The 13,931-nt window shown below is 37.8% G+C and overlaps 1 protein-coding gene across 1 annotated transcript in view; it reads right to left on the bottom strand.

Moving 5' to 3' along the window:
* LOC310727812 (CAP-Gly domain-containing linker protein 4) overlaps positions 1–12,124 on the bottom strand; it is a 123,488-nt gene extending 111,364 nt beyond the window's left edge. Inside the window, exon 1 of the mRNA XM_083544642.1 lies at positions 12,110–12,124. The gene's annotated coding sequence lies outside the window, so the exon portion shown is untranslated. The remainder of the gene's footprint in view (positions 1–12,109) is intronic.
* Positions 12,125–13,931: the final 1,807 nt, after the last annotated feature.

Genomic DNA, 13,931 nt, shown 5'->3' with positions numbered 1-13,931 from the left:
TTGGGACTGTATTGGACAGGTGATGAGCAGTGCCTGGTTTTCTCCACACATACCGCTTAGAATTAAGGCCAAAAAGTTCTATTTTGGTCTCATCAGACCAGAGAATCTTATTTCTCACCATCTTGGAGTCCTTCAGGTGTTTTTTAGCAAACTCCATGCAGGCTTTCATGTGTCTTACACTGAGGAGAGGCTTCCGTCGGGCCACTCTGCCATAAAGCCCCGACTGGTGGAGGGCTGCAGTAATGGTTGACTTTTTACAACTTTCTCCCATCTCCTGACTGCATCTCTGGAGCTCAGCCACAGTGATCTTTGGGTTTTTCTTTACCTCTCTCATCAAGGCTATTCTCCCCCGATAGCTCAGTTTGGCCGGACGGCCAGCTCTAGGAAGGGTTCTGGTCGTCCCAAACGTCTTCCATTTGAGGATTATGGAGGCCACTGTGCTCTTAGGAACCTTAAGTGCAGCAGAAATCTTTTTGTAACCTTGGCCAGATCTGTGCCTTGCCACAATTCTGTCTCTGAGCTCTTCAGGCAGTTCCTTTGACCTCATGATTCTCATTTGATCTGACATGCATTGTGATCTGAAAGGTCTTATATAGACAGGTGTGTGGCTTTCCTAATCAAGTCCAATCAGTATAATCAAACACAGCTGGACTCAAATGAAGGTGTAGAACCATCTCAAGGATGATCAGAAGAAATGGAAAGCACCTGAGTTAAATATATGAGTGTCACAGCAAAGGGTCTGAATACTTAGGACCATGTGATATTTCAGTTTTTCTTTTTTTAATAAATCTGCAACAATGTCAACAATTCTGTGTTTTTCTGTCAATATGGGGAGCTGTGTGTACATTCATGAGGAAGAAGAATGAACTTAAATGATTTTAGCAAATGGCTGCAATTTAACAAAGAGTGAAAAATTTAAGGGGGTCTGAATACTTTCCGTACCCACTGTATATATATATATATATATATATATATATATATATATATATATATATATATATATATATATATATATATATATATATATATATATATATATATATACAGTGGGTACGGAAAGTATTCAGACCCCCTTAAATTTTTCACTCTTTTTTATTTTGCAGCCATTTGCTAAAATCATTTAAGTTCATTTCTTTTCCTCATGAATGTACACACAGCACCCTATATAGACAGAAAAACACAGAATTGTTGACACTGTTGCAGATTTATTAAAAAAGAAAAACTAAAATATCCCATGGTCCTAAGTATTCGGACCCTTTGCTCAGTATTTGGTAGAAGCACCCTTTTGATCTAATACAGCCAGGAGTCTTTTTGGGAAAGATGCAACAAATATTTCACACCTGGATTCAGGGATCCTCTGCCATTCCTCCTTGCAGATCCTCTCCAGTTCTGTCAGGTTGGACGGTAAACGTTGATGGACAGCTATTTTTAGTTCTGTAATGCATTACTAGGTGGATGTCCTGCATCATTAATAAACAAGCTTCAGTTAGTTCAGAATGCCGCAGCAAGAGTTCTTACTAGGTCAAGAAAATACGATCATATAACCCCAATCTTATCGTCCCTACATTGGCTTCCTATTAAGTTTCGAATAGACTACAAACTACTGCTACTCACTTATAAAGCACTAAATGGTTTGGCTCCCATGTATCTATCCAGTCTCTTAACACGCTACAATCCGTCACGCTCCCTGAGATCTCAAAACTCTGGGCTTCTAGTAGTTCCTAGAATAGCAAAGTCCACTAAAGGCGGTAGAGCATTTTCACATTTAGCTCCTAAACTCTGGAATAGTCTTCCTGACAGTGTTCGGGGTTCAGATACACTCTCCCAGTTTAAGTGCAGATTAAAAACATATCTTTTTAGCAAAGCCTACACATAACACACATCACACACATCACATCACAACCTTGTGCTCCAGAACATCTGATCACATGCACATTATCAACTTGTGCTGTTAATATCATGAACAGCAGCTACGCTAATTCCTCTCCACTGCTTCTCTTTCTCTCCCCATCCCGAGGCTTCCTGAGGTTTGGCCAGCTCCAGTCACGTCCCACCTCGTGAAGATTATGGACCTATGGATGATCATGGAGAAGTAGATGCCGAGTGTTTAAAGGCCCTGGCATGGAGAAGCTGATGCTGGATCTATGATGATCACAAATTGTTCTGTATTGTTGAAAGATTTATGACCAAACTTTTGATGTCACCCATATGAGGATGGGTTCCCCTTTGAGTCTGGTTCCTCTCAAGGTTTCTTCCTCATATCATCTAAGGGAGTTTTTCCTTGCCACTGTCGCCACGGCTGCTCATCAGGGACAAACGCACACCATTCACCTTCACTGTTGTTTTCTGTAAAGCTGCTTTGAGACAATGTCTGTTGTGAAAAGCGCTATACAAATAAACTTGACTTGACTTGACTTGACTCTCCAGAGATGCTCAATTGGGTTTAAGTCAGGGCTCTGGCTGGGCCATTCAAGAACAGTCACAGAGTTGTTGTGAAGCCACTCCATCGTTATTTTAGCTGTGTGCTTAGGTTCATTGTCTTGTTGGAAGGTAAACCTTCAGCCCAGTCTGAGGTCCAAAGCACTCTGGAGAAGGTTTTCGTCCAGGATATCCCTGTGCTTGGCCGCATTCATCTTTCCCTTGATTGCAACCAGTCGTCCTGTCCCTGCAGCTGAAAAACACCCCCACAGCATGATGCTGCCACCACCATGCTTCATTGTTGAGACTGTACTGGACAGGTGATGAGCAGTGCCTGGTTTTCTCCACACATACTGCTTAGAATTAAGGCCAAAAAGTTCTATCTTGGTCTCATCAGACCAGAGAATCTTATTTCTCACCATCTTGGAGAACTCCATGCGGGTTTTCATGTGTCCTGCACTGAGGAGAGGCTTTCGTCGGGCCACTCTGCTATAAAGCCCCACTGGTGAAGGGCTGCAGTAATGGTTGACTTTCTACAACTTTCTCCCATCTCCCGACTGCATCTCTGGAGCTCAGCCACAGTGATCTTTGGGTTCTTTTTTACCTCTCTCACCAAGGCTCTTCTCCCCCGATAGCTCAGTTTGGCCGGTCGGCCAGCTCTAGGAATGGTTCTCGTCGTCCCAAACGTCTTCCATTTGAGAATTATGGGGGCCACTGTGCTCTAAGGAACCTTAAGTGCAGCAGAAATTTTTTTGGAACCTTGGCCAGATCTGTGCCTTGCCACAATTCTGTCTCTGAGCTCTTCAGGCAGTTCCTTTGACCTTAATGATTCTCATTTGCTCTGACATGCATTGTGATGTGTAAGGTCTTATATAAACAGGTGTGTGGCTTTCCTAATCGAGTCCAATCAGTATAATAAAACATTTCTGGACTCAAATGAAGGTGTAGAACCATCTCAAGGATGATCAGAAGAAATGGAGAGCACCTGAGTTAAATATATGAGTGTCACAGCAAAGGGTCTGAATACTTAGGACCATGTGATATTTCAGTTTTTCTTTTTTAATAAATCTGCAAAAAGGTCAACAATTCTGTGTTTTTCTGTCAGTATGGGGAGCTGTGTGTACATTCATGAGGAAAAGAAATGAACTTAAATGATTTTAGCAAATGGCTGCAATATAACAAAAAGTGAAAAATTTAAGGGGGTCTGAATACTTTCCGTACCCACTGTATATATATATAATTGATTTTTTTTTAATATTCTGCCCACTTCTGTTCACTACCAAGATAACTACTTAAGTGGTGTCCTACCTGAATCAGTCCACCTCTTGCCATCATTATGACGCCACAGCTATAGAAACCATCAATATTATACAGAAACGCAGTATTCAAGTGAATATATTCATTTAGTGAGAATGAATGCTAAAGAATGAATTGCTAAAGCAAGAAACCCAATTAACAAGTCTCCTTTAACTGTATCCACCACTGCTCACCTGCATACATCATCTCTAGCAAAGACATCAATATTAACCTCATAAAAGACATCAATTTATTAATTTATTGATTTAGACATCAATATTAACCTTAGAAAATGTCTTTTCCGTGCATTTTTTTTTTACCTGGGGATCTGACATTAGGGCAAATTGTGTGTTTTTGTGGGGGAAATTCTACAGGGAAAAAAATGCAAAACTAAAAAAATGGTTCATGAAAAAGCGTAATAATTGTTTTAAACTGTTTTGGCCGACTTTTCCTTGCGACGTCCGGCTTTTTTTTTAAAGGCTGTTTTGTGAATGTCATTGTAAGTATGTCTGTGACCAAACCTATTTCTTTTCTATAAATCCAAACTATTTTATTTGACCTTTTGCAGTTTGCTACAGATGCGGTTTGCGAGATCTGACTAGTGTGCTCTCTGATCATCGAATCAAAGGACGAGAAAATGCAGACGTGTTTGGACACCAGCTAGCTTAAAATTACATCAGGTGGCTTTGCTACTTGCAGCAGTGCATTTGAGAGTACCGTTATGAAATGAAGAAAATAGGCTATTGGGAATCATTTTAAATATATTCATTAACAAGATATATATATATATATATATATATATATATATATATATATATATATATATATATATATATATATATATATATATATATATATATATAAAGATAAATCAGTGATTCTGCTGAGTTTATGCCAGGCCTTTTTTATCTACAGTTTTAATAATTCATATACCTTGTATTTATGTCATGGCTATAATTACTGAATTAGTCCTTATGAACAATATGCTGACTACACCCATATGCATGTTACAGTTATAACCCAAAGAAGATAAGTTGGAGGAAGATGAGATTGATAACAATGTACAGAACACCTTCTACCTAAGGCAGAACCAGGGAATGTTCAGACTTATAAAAACCCCTCTGCATCATAGTGTGGTAGTGTATAATTATGTCCTAATTAATGTAATTAAACATAATTTAACTTTGTTGCCATTCTGATGAGTCCCTTTTAATTTAGCTAAATGGAAGAAAGGTGATCGGTCCTGGATCCAGTTCCTCCCCTCCAATGGGTCCCATCATTAACCAGCAACAATTAAGAGATTAACAACCCTATGAATGCTGATTTGCAGCTGAATGTAAATAATCCCAGCTAATGTCAGGTAATTATTTAAGTGGCTGATGAAATGATTTGGCATCTCGTAACAGTAACAGCTTAGAGGTAAGAATGCCAGTAAATAACTGCATTAGCCTCTGAATGGCGGAATGCTCACTGTCATGCTAGTAGCAAGCAAAAACAGAGGGTGGTATTTTTAAGTACAGTTGCAAATGCAGCCATATCTAAAATAAAAACAAGCTATAAAAAAAGCTGGAGGCAGCTATAAAAGCAAAAGGTGTGAAACTGTTTACATTTATACAATGATGAAACATTTCTATCTTAAACAGAAAGGTCTATAGCAGGATATATATAGTGGCGACTCGTCGCTACCGCTGGCGGAAATTTCTCTCCCCTATCCTCTCCCACTAGAGACAAAGACGGCAGAGGCAGAAGAGGAATTTCCACTAGACCCTCACAATGCAATGTAAAGGTGGGAGACTCGGCCTTGCTCCAGGAATTTCCTGACCACTACGTGCCGATTGCGACCTGGGATAAGCCAGCCTGCCTGTTAGGACCTGAGGCATCTGAGCGTGGTGTGAACGCCCCACTCCTTCTCTCGCTTCCTGGGCACCAGAACACCCCCAATAAAGACAATTTATTCCCCGATGTGAGTTTCCCACATTTGTGTTCAGCCTGATGCATCGGCGAGTCGCCACCATATATATAAACCTTTAGTTGTCCTTCTGTCTAACCTCTGAATTTGCAAAATTACGGATTGATTTTTCCTATCACTCTCAGATTCCCGATACTCTACAATCAGAAACCCACCAGCATCCTGACAAATCAAAACAGATTTGCTATATCTGATAAAATAATTTGTTTACCTGATTGAAAATGTCTGATCGATGGAATGGAATGCCAGCATGCTGCTAATAAGGGGGGTCCTAAGGTGCTATTTGCTGAAAATATATGCATCTTCTGTCATCAACACATTGAGGTGGTTTAAAAGGACTCACCACCCCTCTCACTGTTAATTACTTTTCTAGAATTGTACCTCTTGACTTATTTTAATCCTTACTTATTATCTGACCCAGTGTATGGCATTAATGTTGAAACACAGAGATCCTTATTAGGATGGTCTGTCATCTTCGGGAGTCATTAGGTCTGATTAATTTCCTGCATGGATGCACAGTAAAGAGAAACTCCGACTTTTTTCTTGCGTGAACACAATTCCACTGTGATGCTTGTCTCATCTCACATGAGCAGACAGATTTAAAAATCGAAACTTGTCCGTAGTCTTCCCTATCACCCAATCTAACAGTTGTATAACTGTACAACTGGCTCTGTACCGCAGAAAGTGAAATAGACCTCCATCATTCAAGAAACCAGGGACATTTCTTCTTGAAGGATGGCTTAATAACCTGGACCAGGGCTTCTTTATTCTGACTCCATCAAAAACCGAAACTGTTAACAAGTCATAAGACTGCCATTCTCCATATTATGTACCTGATATTATTTGGTATTATTTTATTTAACTCTGGCACAAATGCAGAACAACAATACATAATCACATAATAAACACATGTGACTCTTGTGTAAATTCTGCTTTTTTTAATCCTTTTGTGCAAGTTCAGAGGAAAAATGGCACATGAGCCATCTATTATTAATAAACAACTTTATTAGACAACACACAGAACCGATTGTTACAAGAACCAATAAAAAGATTATAACACACCCTAGGCACCATGATGGCTTGCCCTCGCAAAACATTATTAGAGCAGCTCTGCAAGAACATTACTCATAATTCCTCACTAGAACAGCGTCTGAAATTAGAGACGACAGAGTCTTAACAATACAATTTATCATTGTAATTTAAAACTTAGGCTACTGCGACAATGAAATGATAGCAGCTTGGGAAACAAATCCAAAATAAACAGAAATACTATTCATAGATGTCCTTTTGGGTTTATGACATACTCATTATGAAATATTTGTGCTTAGTGTTTTAGGCGCTTATTTTTTTACTGGTATAGAATTGTTGCTATTGCTTTTAAAAGCTAGCAGTCGCACGGACGTCACAACAGGAGCAACTGCATCAGTCGTTTAATAAAACAAAGAACAATGTACCGTATTTTCCGGACTATAAGCCACTAATTTTTTCCCACGCTTGGAACGTGGCTTAAACAATGAAGCGGCTAATTTATTGATTTTTCCTGGGTTTGTCCCGGTTTCACAAACTTCAAGCCAAAAAACTGAGACCCATAACATTAGAATAATGAAATTGCGGAACGGGTCCAGGTGAACCAATGAAACTCTTTATATTAAATCAGATGGGCTCCCACTAAATCTAGCCGCACCACATCATAAATATGGATAAGGTTCCTCTGACATTTGATCTGCCGCTCACTCAACTCCAGTTGCAACAGAAATCATATAAGCACAGACAGGTTTCCAAAACTTGTGCTTTTTTATTTTATTAGGCAACAGCGTTACGGGTTAGTCAAAGAAACTTAGAAATGAGCATCAGAAAATAATAAGGACATATTCCTCGGCCTTGCACACATGCAGTAATACCGGAAAAAATGCGGCGGCAGGCTATTCCCAAAATGCCGCTTTGCTCTAAAAGGAGCCACAACATATTTTACCCATTACACCGTGTAACAGACACTGTCTTTCGTTAAAACCTGTGTAAAGTTCATTAGTTTTAGTGTGGACAGCTTATAGACAGGCTTATAGACAGGTGCGGCTTATTTATGTTCAAAATATAAATCTTTGTAAAATTCAGTGGATGCGGCTTATATATGGGTGCGCTTAATAGTCCGGAAATTACAGTAGTCTATCTACAACAAACATTAATCTCTTTTAGCTTCTAAAATTACAACAACAAAAAAATGTAATAGCATTTTCTAGCGATGTTTATTGTCTATGGATCATACAGGAAACATAAATGAAATACTGTACACTGCAGTTATAGATACTGTGAATGTAAATAACCATTGCAGATTTATATGTGCCAAATCATTTTGGTTTTCTAATAAGAATAAGAAATGCAGAGAAATAACTCTCAGTACAATGATCTTCAACAGAATCTATTCTTTCTTTGTCATTTATCATCCCTTTATTAGTGTCTTTCTCTTCAGGTTCTGAAGAGGCTTTCTGACATTTTCTTCATTACTACCCTTCAGGATATGATGCAGTGGTTCCTAAGTGGTTTTACGATGTGCAGTGTTTCAAACCAAGCAAAGTTTTGTACCTAAAAAAAAGAGATTTTATTATCTGCTTGCATGGATTTTTGTAATTATTATTAATTATTTTGATTAAGTACGAATTAAAAAAATTAATTAAATATAGTCATGTTTTATTGATTATTCAAATGATTTTAAATGCTTCTATTAATTTCAAAACTATTTTCTTTTGCTATTGGAAGATAGGAAAATCCTTTTTATGTTTGAAGGGTGGAAACATACAGCTAGAAATAAGAGTAGATAATATTTTTTATCTATTTGTTTAAGATAATTCTATTACAGGAAATACTAACTGTACTCAAAATATTTCCACTTGCAAGGATGTAACTTTTCCTTGGAACTGGTAATGTATAATGTATTTCTATTTTAATGATGATGCCCTCATTATATGGTGCATCAGGTTAATATAGTAATAGAAGTAGTGGTAGTAGTAATAATAAAAGTAGTTGTAGTAGTAGAATTACAGTAGTAGTGGAAACAGCAAATGTTGGATTTAAAGAATGCAATGCAACTGTACAGTACAGTTTCACAAGTTATGTTTGAGACTCGTCCCTGATCTATTAGATGAAGTTTGTGTCATGTAAAGAAAAAACTGGAGTGTATACAGGTGCAGATATTTTCTTAAATAAGCAATCAATCGATCGACTGATTAATCAAAGATGTACTTATATAGCACCTTTTATAACGAGCCATTAACAAAGTGCTTTAAAATATAAAGTGCAAATTAAAACAAAAGGAGCATTCACAACCAAGTTTCAGTCAAGAAGGACAAAAGAATATAACTAAAACTTAACATCCTTTAGGAATTGAAAAGTTTTTAAACATTTTAAGATTTGAATAAATGTACTGTAGAAACATTGAAAATTTAATTAGAACCATGAAAAAAAAATTATCTCAGAGAACAATTGAAAGAGATATCTTTCAATTTTCTTTTTAAAGCCATGTTATCAACTTATCACATTTATTTTCCTGGTTCTAGCCATCATTTGAGATAAAATAAGGAAGTCAGTGATGGGTGGTCAGGGCCAGCAAAGCCTTCTCTGCTGGCCTAAACACTATCAGAAACACTGACCTACATTTACAACCTAAATTCTAATATTTGTTTTATGTAATTGTATTATTTATTCCCAACAGTTTATTCTGTGAATGTTAGATTTTTTATCCAATCAGATTTCAGCCTCTATGTGCTGCCATGTCAATCTAATCTGCCCAGGACCTTCAAAGTCTGTAGTGCTGGCCTTTTTACCAAAGAGAATAATATCAATGGATCTGTTTTTTAACCATTCAGATCTTATATTCTCTTCACGGGGCTGAATAGTGTCAGCATTTTTCCATCCTCTGATTGGTTGGTCAGAGGGAAACTGTTACAGCCAAGTTTGACTGGCAAAACACGTCTGTAGCTCTACACACATTTATACATCTGAGTTAGACTTTTTTATGCCTACGGAGGAAGAAAAATTTATTTGGTCTCGGACATACTTAAAAATAAATTTTCAAGAAAAGCTAGACATCGTGAGGAGAGGTCGGCCAACCCTAAAGCTAGCTAGTTTGTCTCAGCCATGGAAAGGGTTTGTTTGCCACTTCCAGACCAGTGAATATGAGCGGAACCACTGGTTTACAGCCTTTAAAGACCGGTGCAAATTATGAGTATGCATCTCTGGTGAGCATGTTTTTGTCATGTTATTAGACAAATATTGTTTCTGAACTGCTCGAGATGATGTACATGGCACAGTTGCGGTGGTAGTGTAGAGATTTGGAGTTTTAGTAAAATATTATTCACCCTCTATATGTAAAATGTTTCTCTCTCTGTAATGCCACGGCTTGTTATATTGTGTGTTTGTATAGTAATAATGGTTTCTATAATTGCGACGTGATAGTGGTGGTATTTAATGGTGGATTAAGTCGGGTAAGTCCCCACTGAAGGTCCAGGTACCAAATGCACGGCCCACTACTGGAGGAAGTTCTGTAGCAGATGTAATATTATTTAACTTGTATACAGGGGTTTTAACTGAATGTATTATTTTTAGGACTAAAAACATTTTACTAAAACCAAGAGAAAATTTAAGTAAGAAAATTAAACTAAGACCAAGAGAATAGTGACAAGAGGCATAGTTCATTCAGGTGCAGTGGCTGATGGGTAGCATAGTCCATGCCACTTGGCATAATCCTGACACTGTAATGGTGTTGCCTGTGATATTTTTGTTTGTAAATGATAGCTTTAGATATTGTAGCTGGTTAAAGGATTGAAGCACTTCTGCAATGATCGCTTTGAGTAGAAATAGAGCAAAGGCTAACTTTCAGTAACACAACTAATGGCACTGTGGACAATGTCAATGATAGGAGTTTAAACAACAACAAAAAAATCCATTTAAAATGAAATCTAGAACACCTGAAGATCGCATTAGGAAGATTAATATGCAAATATTACCGGGTGAATGCTTCATTAAGTTTTGTTGTAATGGAACAGAAATAATCAGAGTGACAATTTCAGTAATGAAGATTGTATTTAAGATTTGCTCTAAAAACAAAAAAAGGACTTTAGGACATTTCTAAAAAAAAAAAAAAAAAAAAAAAAAAGAGGAAACAAAAAGAAAGTGTTATTGCTGCAGTTATTGAAGCAGCTCTGACAATTTTAAAAATCAGAGAGCATTTCTGATTTGTTCTGCTTGCTGAAACGCTGCATTTTTTTTTTGGCATGTCAGCCTGGTAAAGGTAGTTAGAAGAAACACTATTATCAGAGAAATTACGGCATGCTCAGTCACTGCACAAGCCCTGCTCCCACTTCCAGTTCTCTATGTTTGGCATCTATTGTAGAGTGATTTGGGCAGCCATGCAGACACGGCGCCAAACGCATACAAATGACCTAATATCATTTTCACAGGCATATCAGCGTGTTTGCTTAGCATTGAGTGCCCAATGAATACAAAAGGACCGAGCAAACAGACTGACATTGTACAATAGCGTTGCTCACCAGCTCAGAGAATTAATAATTTATGGAACACTCAGAGCATCGAGGTATGCAGCCATGTTAGGATTTCATGCGATTTTTCTTTGATGACTGACACTTCAAGTGCCTCTGAGACAGAAAACTGACATTAAATCAACATTTAATACCTCCCCTACAGACGAAATGTATTGGTGTTAAATCGAGTTTGAATATGTGTGAAACACAATCTTTTTTGTGATCTGGATTAACATCAGCGAAAACACAACCTTGAGAATGTAGGACTGTCAAAAATATGCATCGAAAAGTTGATGATTTAGATCCCTAATGAGCAAGCCAGAGGCGACAGTGTTAAGGAAAAACTTCCTGGGATGACTGGAGGAAGAGGAACCAAACTCAGAAGAGAACTGACAGGACTTCAGGCTGAAGCAGATATCTGGATTATAAATTACATACAATATCTTCTACAATAAAGTCAAACAATACGATGTGTGTTTAAAGTTTGGTTTAGTATAAGTATAAGGAAGTCTGGGATGAGAAAAAGACCTATTTATCAGAATGATCACAAGTTATGCACAGATTACACTTCCCATCACCCACTAAATTCAGATTTGCTAGTGATTAGCACTCGTATATAGCCTCACTTTTCATTGCACGTTTCATTGCACGACCATGTTTATCACTGTGATTCATGGTCCAGGTCCAATGGTCTATGTTTCCCTGCCTCCACATTTTGTAGAGCAGTTTTTAGGTTCAAATCTACAGTATACAGATGAGAGTGAGAAAAAAAAAGTTTCAGGAAGTGGTTAATGAGCCTACATATATTTTGTCAAGCACTAGATCAATCATGCTCAGTTATTATGCAAACCTTTAGTTTACAACGGTCTTCTCTTTTCTCTATTCCCTTGTTCTCATTTTTCCTTTCACCTCACTATGGCAGCTAACTTTTCTGTAACCACAACTGCAAATTAATTTACACTATAATAGTCAAATAAGCACAAAGTTAACGGTGAGAAGACAATTTCACAAGAGCTGAAGACCACCAAGCATGAAAAAACGTGAATTCATAGTTAAATTGGACTTGCAGCCAAGTATTCAAAATGACAATTTAATAAATGTTTTATTCCCTGCAGCGACACCTACGAGGGGAGTGTTGATTAAATGTCAAATTTGCTGTCATTAGCATTAGCTTTCGAGCACCAAACATCTAAATTCCTAACAAGGTTTGTTGATTAACACGTTTAAGCATAATTAGTATTCTAATGATCAATAGTGATTGACTGAGCAAGATCATTGCATTATTAGTGACGACATGACAAGTTATTTCTTCAGAAAATGCTGTTTTTTAACATCCCCAAGTGCACACATCTAAGCTGTGTGGGAGATATTTAGGGAGGAAGGGGGCAGTGATGTCTGTAATGAAATTGCTGCCCAGTGACCTGGCTTTAACCCAATTGAGCTGCTCTGGGACAAGTTGAATTAAAAGTTTGTACAAGAGGTGTACAAATCTCCTGAAACTTCCATAGAGACAAAGTGCAGAGAAAAACAGTTTCGAGATCTGAAAGGAGTTTTCAGTGGCCTACAGTATAGTTTAACACACTAACACACAATCAACCTATTGAAAAAGTTCAAATGCATTTCTGGCTAAAAGCATTTCAGTATTACATTTTCAAAGTGCTAGTTTGAGGATTGTGAGGTGTCAGTGTAGAGCGCCCTTCACTAACGCTGGTATTGTAAATAATAACTAGCAAAGAAAGCTCTGAATAATCGTCTTTATTGTTAAACCTCTTAATTGTTTTTCAACATAAATTCACAACAATAGTGTGCTAACGTATATTACACAAATGTATCATTGTTTGCTTATATTTATCAAGGCTGCCAATATTAGTGAAAGGGAGTGTTTCAGTATGTGTGTACTGTACAGAGTGCACAGAGTACATTTATGTTTTCACAGGGATAAGCTCCAGAATCACTGCAAAATTGTGCAAAAGTAACAAGAACAAGAATAAAAAAAACTGCTGAAAATTGTCCGTGGCATCATGTATGTATTTTATTGAATGTAAATTTGACCACATTTCATTTATATTACTGCTGGATTTATTTTTTTATTTTTTTATTTTTGTGTCTTTATAAATTTTTGGAACTTCTACATAAAAAGAGAAAAAAAACTAATTATAATAAAAAAAGGAAAGGATAACATTAAAAATCACACACACACACACACACACACACACACACACACACACACACACACACACACACACACACACACACACATCTAACAGCAAGTTGCGGATTATATTAAAATTCTCAGGAATCCTCAGCGGGACCGAATGTTCAGGAACATTAAGAATTGGATTTTAAACTATGTATTTAGTCAAATACTGTACAGTATTACTGTCAGGGAGCTCCCTGCTTCCTCGCCTGTGCGCGCCCCGCCCGTCCGGAGCTCATCACCGGCTTACTAATGCGGCACACCTGGCTCTCATTTACCACCTGCCTACTTAAACCCTTCACTCCCAACACACAGGCGTCCGTTATTGTTCCTGTTGGACCCTATGAGTGTGTTCACTGCGTGTTTCTCTTCATTGAATCCTGCTTTTTTTGGGTCATTTGGCTCTCGCTTCATTTGCTCGCGCCTGACAGAATAACGGACCGATCCGGTACGGGACCTAAATGCCGCGCTCCGTGCGGCTTTTCCCTCCACGGCGGCACGGCAAAATCCTCCCGCA

This window comes from Silurus aristotelis (genome assembly GCF_946808225.1).
Source record: "Silurus aristotelis genome assembly, chromosome: 6".
Lineage (NCBI taxonomy): Eukaryota > Metazoa > Chordata > Actinopteri > Siluriformes > Siluridae > Silurus > Silurus aristotelis.
This window is presented reverse-complemented; position numbering and strand designations above follow the sequence as displayed.